The sequence below is a fragment of the Artemia franciscana genome, chromosome 13 (assembly GCF_032884065.1).
Source record: "Artemia franciscana chromosome 13, ASM3288406v1, whole genome shotgun sequence".
In the NCBI taxonomy this organism is placed as follows: domain Eukaryota; kingdom Metazoa; phylum Arthropoda; class Branchiopoda; order Anostraca; family Artemiidae; genus Artemia; species Artemia franciscana.
Genome location: NC_088875.1, coordinates 10,888,360 through 10,898,926, shown reverse-complemented (window position 1 = coordinate 10,898,926; position 10,567 = coordinate 10,888,360). Strand labels below are relative to the sequence as shown.

Sequence of the window (10,567 nt, the reverse complement as noted above, 5' to 3'; positions counted from 1 at the left end):
GGATCTGGTGACATTGGGGGAAGTTTGGGGTGGGGGGACCTAAAATGATGGGAAACGCTTAGATTGGAGGGATTGGGATGAAACTTGGTTGGAAAAATAAGCAGAAGTCTTGTATACGTGATTTACACAATTGGAACGGATCCGCTCAATTGCGCGGGGGGGGGGGTAATTCTGAAAAATAAGAAAAATGACGTATTTTTAACTTACGAAGGAGTGATCGGATCTTCATGAAACTTCATATTTAGAAGGACCTCGTAACTCCGATATCTTATTTTAAATCTCAACCGGATCAAGCGTAATTGGGGGGAGGGGCAGTTGGGGGGACCGGAAATCTTAGAAAATACTTAAAGCGGTGAGATCAGGATGAAACTGGATGGAAAGAATAGAAACCTGTCTAAGATACGTGACTGACATAACTGGACCGGATCTGCTCTCTTTGGTGGAATTGGGGGGGGGGTAATTTTGAAAATTGAGGTATTTGTAACTTACGAAAGGGTGACCAGATCTTAATGAAATTTGATATTTAGAAGGATCTTGTGCTTTAAAGTTCTAATTTCAAATTCCGACCAGATCCTGTGACATTCGGGGGAGTTGGAGGGGGGAACCGGAACTCTTGGAAAACATGAAAATTGGAGTATTTATATCTTAAGAATAGATGATCGGATCGTAATGAAATTTGATTTTTAGAAGGAATTCATGTCTCAGAGCTCTTATTTCAAATCCCGACCAGATCTTTTGACATTGTGGGGATTTCGAGGGGGAAATCTTGGAAAAACACTTGGGAGTGTAGGAATCGGGATGAAGCTTGGTGGATAGAATAAACAAATGTCCTTGATACGTGATTGACAGAATCGTACTGGATTCGCTCTCTTCGGGGGAGTTGGGGGGAGGGGTTCAGTGATTTGGCGAGTTCGGTGCTTCTGGACGTGCTAGGGCGATGAAAATTGGTAGGCGTGTCAGGGAGCTGCACAATTTGACTTGATAAAGTCGTTTTCCCAGATTCGACCATCTGGGGGGCAAAAGGCAGAGGAAAAATTAGAAAAAATTAGGTATTTATAACTTACGAGTGGGTGATCGGATCTTAATGAATTTTGATATTTAGAAGGACTTTGTGACTCAGAGCTCTTATTTTAAATCTTGACCGGCATTAAGCCTCTTATTTTCCTTTTTAAATCAATCTATTGATTCATAGAATTTTGTTAGAGCTCATACCATATGATCTCTTGGCTCTTAGCTCTTCTCGCCTCGTCACAAGTGCCATATGAGCTCTTAGCTCTTGTTTTTTTTGGTCATCATAAACTCTGGGCCAAGGATGCCTCGAATTACCAAAATTTGAGAAATGTTGAGTCCATAAAACAGCTCAAAAAATTTAAATTATATGTAATCATATCCTTGGATAATTATATCTAATTATATTAAAAATTTAAATTATATGTTTATTATACCGAAAGAGGCTGATCTTCTTTCTTTGATTTTGCGTCGTATATTTCCATCAACCCATTCTCCTAATAACGGTGGTTCACGCATTTATTTTACTGGCTTTTTTTTATTAACTGGATGAAAACATCGAGGGGTGTTTCCTTCCCTAAACGTGACGCCCCTTCGTAGGATATTTTGGGACCAAAAAAATGCGATGAGGCCTAAAAATGCAAGCTTCGAAAAATTTTAGAAGCCTAAAAATATAAGCTTCAAGACAAGTGGAAATTTAACCTCCTGATAGTAAGCATATGAGGACAAGAGACCCAAACTCGTTATTTGTGACGCTCGGTACCCCGAGCTACGATCCGTAGTAGATTACGCGAGTTGTCTAGATTACCAGGTGGTAGTAGTGGTGTAGATTAGAGCTCACTCTGCAGGATGTTTTCTAAAATAAACAGTGAAACCGGTTCTTTTGACTGTATATATGCATTTGATAAATTGTTAACGGTAAAAAAAAAATGAATGAATGACTGAATGTGTGTGGAAAAAAAATTGTTCTCTCCCCCCCCCCCCCTCTTCCGTTTTTGTTTTGTTTTTCCTTTCTCGTAAGCTAATTTATATTCTCTTTGTTTCAGGTCTCGCTATTCGTACCACCTACATATGAATATATGTAATATCGCGTACATCTGTTAACCTCAATATAGTGCATTAAGAATAAAATGGGAATCATTACCTGACCATGTTTCTCGAAATTGCCAGTGCCTGACTTCATTTTCGACTTCGTTTAAGACTTCGGAATAACGATTAAGAAGGACCTATTAATTAAAGTTGTTCGACATTAATGTACCGCTAGACGGTGACTCGTGCCGAGAAACTCAAGTGCCTTGGTCAAATAGAATTTTTTTTTTAATTGATTGTGTCTTAGTCCGTTCATGTTCTCTGTGCCAATTTTATTCATCAATTCAAAGCCTTGAATGGAACATTTGTGTTTTTTTTTCTTTTTGGCGGGAAAATTTTGATTCAAAACGAATTTAATGATCAGAGTAAACTCTGCGTCGAGTTGAACTTGGAGTGAAGTTGCATGCCTTTGTAGTGACAATCACTTAACATTTATTAGTTTTTGCATGTTGTTTCGATTTTTTTTTCTACTTTTTTGGATTGGTTGTGAGTATTGATTTTTAGGATGTTCCCAAATCTTTTAATTACAGCCATTATTTTGTTGGTAAATTGTTGATTTTTTATGTGCAACCTAATTTTAGCTTTTCTTCTTTTATCACAGAACAGTTGCAGTTTTAACATTTTTAACAAAATTTTATTTTTTATAAATATGTCTATGGCTTTAGTATAGTGCTCTGCATAAGGTTAATGTATGTAGTTTATACATACATTAAAAAAAATTAGTGTATGTATATGAATTTTTGCTTTCTTAGAACTTTTTCAGATGCGTATCTACGTATTTATATTAAATATATATAAATATATATATTAAATACAAGAACACTTTACTCCGTCTGAAAACCTTATATATGTAGGCATATACGTTTTATTCCTACTAGTAAGTTTCAATTAATACCCTCGTTTACTTTGCCTCTGTCTAGGCTGTTATATACTTACTGAAGAGTCGCCATCTTTAATTTTGTTTTTGGTTATTTACCTTTATTTATTCCTTCCTGTCAGTGGCGTTGATTCATAAAAATTTAGGAGGGAATGGCAAAATGTATTTTTCAATATGTAGGGGCAAATTTATCGTTTTTAATTTTTGATGGAGAAAAAAAATTAATCAGAGGGATGGGAATCTAGGCTCTATAGCCCCCTCCCCTCTTCAATTGACGCCTCTGCTTCCAATGCATTTTCGGTTAGATTAGTGGTATACCGTAGCATTGGGCCTCCAGTAAATTTAAACATCATGAACTCTATGAAAAACGAGACATTATTGGACAAAGTGTAAAATTTCGACGTTTTTGAATGCTTAGTTGTTCAGCTTTCTCGTCCCCATTACCCCCCCCCCCCCCCCTAAAAAAATCTAATTACATCGGAACAACTCACTGCCCCAAGATTTCTTTAAATATTCCTCGGATAAATGCTCCATTCCCCATAAAATCCCTCTATTTGTTTTTATATCTGTTAAATTTTAATCCCTTCTTCCCTCGCCGAACAACACTTCGGACAATAGAGGATCTCTCTGAACGGGGGGGGGGATAAGGATGAAAAAATAAGGATATTCTTTTGTCAGTAGATCTAATTCCAATTAGTATTAAGATGGAATTTTTTTACAAATAGTTTACGTTTAACTGCAAACTGATTCCCGCTATTGAATTAATATATTGATATTAATATTAAATAAGCAGTTGATACAAGATCCACTGGAGGAATACATGATGCTGCATACGAAGCCACATGTTAATGTGGCTTCAATCCAAACCACATGTTAATGTAGTTTGGATTGTAAAACTTTTTTTTGGTATTTCAAATTATGATAAATAAAAGAATGAATAAATAAATAAATGGGATCGGCTACTACGGGCGGTATGAATTAATCCCATTTTCTGTCATTGAATTGTATACTTTGGAATACATATTTCGGCTATGTAGAGTTTTTCTTCTTTATTTAATATTTGGCATATTGTTTATGATATTAGAAGTTCCCAGTGAACGTCGAGTCTTCAGGATTCGATAATTGAGTTTTTTTATGAGGATGGCTTTATGGGTAAAGTGTTCTTGTCAATATCAGCTCTCCAAAGTCAAAACATACGATACACAATAAATATATTGGAACGATTGCAGTTTTAATTCGCTTGCTTATGGGTGACAAAAATGATAATTTTTACATTGTATCCAAGACAAGATGAAACTCTTGACACCTGCGGCAGGAATGTATACAGGAATTTTTCTGGGGAGGAGGCAAAATAAAGTAAATTTATTGATAATTTGAATAAGGAGCTCCCAGATATTCGAGAAATTTTTGGAATATCGGGAAGGCTTGAGCTCTGAGCCCCCCTCTCTTCCTGTGTATTTTCCTGTTCTAATGTATGAGATGTTTTGTCAATTAAGACAGTTAATTTGTAGTGATATACATTACACCTATATAATGTTTTGTAAATGGGATGATCCATTGAAATACAGGTACAAAATTAGGCTAAAATTAGGCTAAAATTAGCATAGTTATTATTAGCTAATTAAATTTATATTATAATTAACTAATGTAAAATTAGCATATCCAAATTACAGTCACCCAGCTTATCAGTTGCTCTGGATCTCTAGAACCACAAAACTTGACGAAAAAATGTTTAGTCGCTTATTTTGTAATTATTACATGATGTAATCAGCGCTTCCACTTTGATTTCTTTTCACAAGGCTAATTAATTAAATTTTTTTAAACATCAAAATTGCCCCCCCCCCCCAAAAAAAAAAAAAATATTGACCTTCATTCGAAAAAAAACTTCCCTAGAGGTATGCGTAGGCTAGTGCCCCTTTAATCGTATTATCTCAAAATCTTAATGTTTTATGACTAATTTCTGATAATTCTATATAATTCATGGATGTAGTTATAATTCGCCTATTTTGGCTTTTTTTTTTTTTTTTTTTTTTTTTTTTTTTTTTTTTTTTTTTTTTTTTTTTTTTTTTTTTTTTTTTTTTTTTTTTTTTTTTTGTAATTCAATGCCAGGTCGAGAAATATCTAATCGCCTATGAAATAGTTTCTTGTATATGTGTTCTGCACTTGGTAAAATATATTCTATATTTATTCTAGGGAGTCATCGATATGGCTTCATAGAATTATATATTTAATATAGAGTATTTATATAGAATAATTATACAAGGCTAATACAATATACAAAGCTAAGAAAATAGTTTTTGCGTAAATTTTTAGATTGTCCAATATGTCCCCATCCTTCCCTTCTAACGGCAAATTTACTGCTGGACCAAGCTCTACAGTGATTTTTCTGTTTAAATTAAGACTTAAATTATTAAGATTTTAAATTTTTCTGTTTTTCTTATTTTAAGCATAGTCGTACCCTCTGTGAGTGGGAGCTAAATCTTTAAGGGTATTTGACTCTGTATCAGGACTTTGACGCTGGCATACTGCCAGCTAATATAAGTAATGATAGTCATTGTCTGCACACTGAATATACAGGTTTTCATACCCAAAAAGGAATTGTTTAAGGTATAAATGATGTACAGAAGTAGAATTATTGCAATAAGTAAAACGAAAAAGCCTATTCGTATGTATGTGAAGGTAGTACCAAATATTCCCATGTCGCATATATTTGCCCCCCAACCAAGTATTGTAGTGCCGGCTGAAGGCAGAAAATCAGTAGGTTGTTACCTACGCTACGGAGACCATTAGTAGTAGTAATAGAACAATTTTATTGAAAATAATAATTTTTATATAATAGCACAGCAAAAAGCAGATTTTGCGAGGATGTGCTAAAATAAAATATGGACCATGAGACCATTTACCGAAACCAAGATGAAAAATAAACAACAAAACACAACAATATAAATTTGTTCAGCATGCGAAAAAGTTAAAAATATATTTCCATATCGTAAAACTGTTGGCGTTTACGCTCCATGAAATTGAGGTAAATGATATGAATGAAAAGGTTTTTGGGTGTTTCATGGGCGGATGAAATTCAATACCCCAAGAACTAAGAAATAGTGGAAGCGTGATTCTGATTAATAAGTATAAATGGTAGGCTTTGGGAAAATGTTTAACGCCTGGCCGAGTTGGTTGGTGCGCTGGATTCGGGATCCTTTGTCTGAGAGGACGCGGGTTCAAATCCCAGTGTACCCAATTCTTCAGTTGGGACGGGGGTCAGTGGCGTGACTCTGTAAGCTTAGCCAGAGTCGAACCAGCTCTAAATGGGTACCTGGAGAAATCTGGGGAAGGTAAACAGGAAGGGTGTGTGAAAGCACAGGATGGCTGGCCCCCAACCCCCCATTGCACTTCCTGGCTGAAGGGCCAAGAAACGGAGATCAGCACCGCCGGTAGGGACTGTAAAGTCTAATGCCGTATTCTTTACCTTTACCTCTTGTAACCAATTGATAATGTTTGGATTTAGAAAAGACTTAACTGTTATTTTTTAAGGTTTGTTATTTTTAAGGGTTTTTTTGTAGTGGTCAATATTCAGGATACAGTGGCATCAATTTGGTGGAGGTGAGGCAGTATACCCCATGATTTTAAAAAATATCATAAGGGGGATTCTCATTGAAAATGCTTATTTTGGTATTTGCACGGAAAAATTTAGAAAATGGCATGTTTTCTTCCGTCCCTCCCCCTAAATTTTCGCGAATTGAAGTCACTGCCAAGTTTAAATGGACTTATTGCAGTTAAGACCATGCTTACAAGTGGCTAATATTATAGGAACTGACAATTGAAGTGGAAGCACTGAATTTTATTTTTATTACATACTAGTGGATTTAAATTTGTGCAAATACAAATTATGGAGTTGGAAAAGTATGATTAGTTGACTTGGCAGAATATGGATTTTTTGCTTTGCGAAAATGTTGGATTCCTCTGAAGTTGGAAAAATTAGCTAGACAATTTTGTCCTCAATAAATATTTTTCAGTTCTATCGGAAAGTAAGGGAACTGACCTTTTTTTACGTTGGAAGAAAATATTGTGTATTTAGAATGTCGCTAATGATTCCAGATTCGCAAAAAAAAAGTTTAGAATAAAAAAGAAAGTATTTTCTTTATATTTAAAGTTTCTAGAACCGAAACGCTAAATCGCTTATTCCAATTCCATTTCTCTGTTGACAGGTTAATAATTGCTTGCTTGCTCAGAGGATTCTGCCGTTTTACTTGTTTTTTGTTTTGTTTTTTACCCAGTGACATTTTTTTTACCAAGTGCCTAAAAACTGAGGACAGACGCAGCTATTTAACTTTGTTTTGTTGGTTTTAATGCTTACAGAACTTACACTGAACGTTAAGGAAACTTAACGTTGTTTGATCTGGCCTCAGTTTGAATATTGTCGATTTTGTTTTTATATATGTACGTGCAACATTAACAATGATTTTCTGGTTTCTAATCGGACAATAATAGGGATTTAAGTTGTTTATTGTGCCGTTTGATTAATTTGATTGACAAATAAGAATAACGAATAGCATTAGCAGTTTCAATTTGAGACAAAATTAGAATTGGTATCTAAAAAAAATATAGCTAGGGGGTGGGGTTTGGTTTAGTTGGTTTCTTCTGCTGTTGTAAGCGTTGCGGTCATTAAGCTAGTGCATATATTAAAACCAGAGCCGTTCCTTGAGTTGGTGGTGCCCGGGGAGGAATTAATTACAGCATCCCCACCCGACTCAAATATAAGTAAGAAGCTAAATTAAAGTGAAAAACTTTATCAAAGTGGGAAACCTCCAAGTCGTGACTCCCCACAGCCACGGCGTCCGGGGTAGATCCCCCCCCTTTGAACGGCTCTGATTAAACCTTATCAATTCGTCTTACCAGAGGTGGTTCTTTGGCAATAATGTTTCAAATAGCACCTAATGAATACTCTTCATTCTTTCTTTTGACTTTCTTCTCTTTTCTTTTTATTTCTTTTCTTTCTTTCTCTTTCTGATTCGGTTAATTTTGCTGTGTTTCATAAATGAAAAAGATAAAAAAATTCATATCATACAGTGAAATCCGATTTGCATATCTTTTATAATGAGTGTTTTGAAACCTAGTTAGCCTAATGTTTTTTTTGTTTTTTTTTTTTTTCTCTCTTTTCTTTTAATGACGAATAAATTACAGAGAATCAATGAGCTTATTTATAAAAAAAATATTGTTACTCAAAAAATTTTGTTTTTTTAGCTGATGAAAATAGTCAAAGATTTGACCATTATACTGTATGACCTATGGCTTTAAACAAGGCGGGGCTATTTGCTTGTCCAGGAATAATATGATTATCTTGCGGAAATTCGTCTCATAAGTAAGCCAATGGAAGTAAAGCACACTTTTACACAGAAATATAGGACAGTCATTTCTCTTTTTATCTGTTAAAAGCTTCAGCAGTGATTCAAATTTATTTTTTTGTTTGTAGGCTAGAAAGTCGGGTTTTGTATGTATGTTTTTAGGGGTAAACTTGGAAATAAGTGGTGTTTTCTGCCTCGAGGTTCTTGAAATCCCCCTCCGCGTACCTCTTTTTTACGAACAATTAGAATAATTGTGCTTCTTAAAGGCAAAATGTTCAGACTTATTTAGTGGGATCAGTCCAGAGCCTCAAAGCTAAAATAAATTACACAACATCTTTTTCTTCTTAAGAGCAACCAAAATTAGGTTTAAAAAACGTATCATAATTGTTCAAAAACTGATGATAGTCCAGGCTTATGTGTTGAGACCAATCCTGGGTCTAAACTAGAATTAATTATACTGTGTTAATATTATACTACACTATTAATTATAATTATATTAGAATTAATTAATAATTACGATAGTGGAGGTATATAAAGTAAGATTTTGGATTGGACAAGCTCAATGGCGTAGCTAGGGACGGTTGCCCCTGGGTGCAGTCTCATAGGCGGAGCCAAATTGAAGCTTTTTTCATCAGTAGTATGATCTTACTTATATTCTGGTAGTGATTGTGGGGGTGGGAGGGGACATAAATCAAAATTGTCCCCTGATGCGGAAAACCCTAGCTACGCCTCTGGTCCAGCTAAGCCAGCTATTATCTGGTCCAGCTAAGCATTAGTGACACTACCTTTGTGTCACCTCTTAATCACTAACAAATATGCAAAAAAAAAAGAATTAATCTCGGGCATTAAACAAAGCCTCATTTATTTTAGCGAGAATATAGAAAATTTGTTTTTGAAAAAAATGAATCAATGATGAAAATCATTTCCTACGTCTTTTTTAGATCTTAACTCTTTTCTTATCTATCCTGAAAAATTCACTTAGAAAGAAACGGTGTTCTTCCCGCTGAAACTCCCACTTATTTCCTATTCTATTGTTTTTCGCTGTATGTCTGTAAATTTTGTTTAGTGTTTAGTTTTCACTCAGATTTGTTCTTTGGTTTATTTTTAATTTAGACTTCTTTGATTTGTGCCATACAACTATGTTAAGATGAATCATACATGAAATATGTACTTGATTCAATTAATAAGTTTGTTCAGTTGATAAGTACTTGAAATCAGTTCAAACTAAATTGTTTCACACCTATTTAATTAGTACAATAGTGATAAATCATAATAAACTTTCAAAACATTGAGAAAGACAAATGACTAATATTATTACTGGTTAGCAAGCAATAAAAAATTAATGAATGAAACGACATTCGTTTTGATTTTTTTTTTTTTTTTCATAGGACAAAGAGAAGGGAGGAACACTGTTCAGGCAGATGTGCTTAAAATTTTTAGGAGGGGGGGGGGGGCTAATAATAAAAAACACATTTATTGACTTTTTGAATAAGAAGTGTCCTGGCATAGCCTCTGAGGGGGCCAAACTCAGGTTTTTTCGTCTAATACCATGATCTGGAGGTGGGCAAAAACTGACATTGTCCCCAGGCACTGAAAACCTTGACTACGCCTCCTTCTCCTCTGTGTATATTCTTGCTCAGATATTTGCTGTCAGATATTTGTTTAGACACTGGAGATATTGAGGTTTTGCTTTGAAGATCAGGATGAATCTTCAAGGCGCTTCAAAAGAAGAAGTCTTTGGCAACCCTGCTTTTGCTTCTCTAACTCATACTATTCTTAAACAGAATTCAATTATTACTTGAAAACTCAAAATACCGTTTCTTTAAAGCAATCAGTAGAACTGATAAATGTAGAGAGGTGTAGATATAAATATAGTTTTTAAACTCGTGTTTATTTTATTCTTTTCTAACTTTGGCTTATGATTTCTCTTAATTATTGCGTTTTTCTGTTAGTGAAGCATAGGATTAATGTTTTGTTGTTGATTTTGAGAGTCAAATAAATCCCTGTTATGTACACCATTCTCCTCAACTCGAAACAGTTCAGCTTGATTTTTTTTTTTTTTTGTCAGATTTGTACTACCATCTGTAAACGAATGTACTTCTCTATTCTTGGCAATAATTTTTGCCAAAATCATCGAAACCTGTCTTGCATGATGCCTAAAGATGTCTCCAGCTGAGATATAATTCACTTTGTGAAACTTGCTATCTTATTTGCAAAAAATACTGCAAGATGTATTCAGAAAAATACTGGA

General features: G+C 34.6%; 1 protein-coding gene across 1 annotated transcript in view; it reads left to right on the top strand.

Annotated features, from left to right (window-relative positions):
• LOC136034510 (carboxy-terminal domain RNA polymerase II polypeptide A small phosphatase 1-like) overlaps positions 1–4,559 on the top strand; it is a 46,494-nt gene extending 41,935 nt beyond the window's left edge. The window contains exon 7 of the mRNA XM_065715732.1: positions 2,055–4,559. The gene's annotated coding sequence lies outside the window, so the exon portion shown is untranslated. The remainder of the gene's footprint in view (positions 1–2,054) is intronic.
• The last annotated feature ends 6,008 nt before the right edge of the window (positions 4,560–10,567 follow it).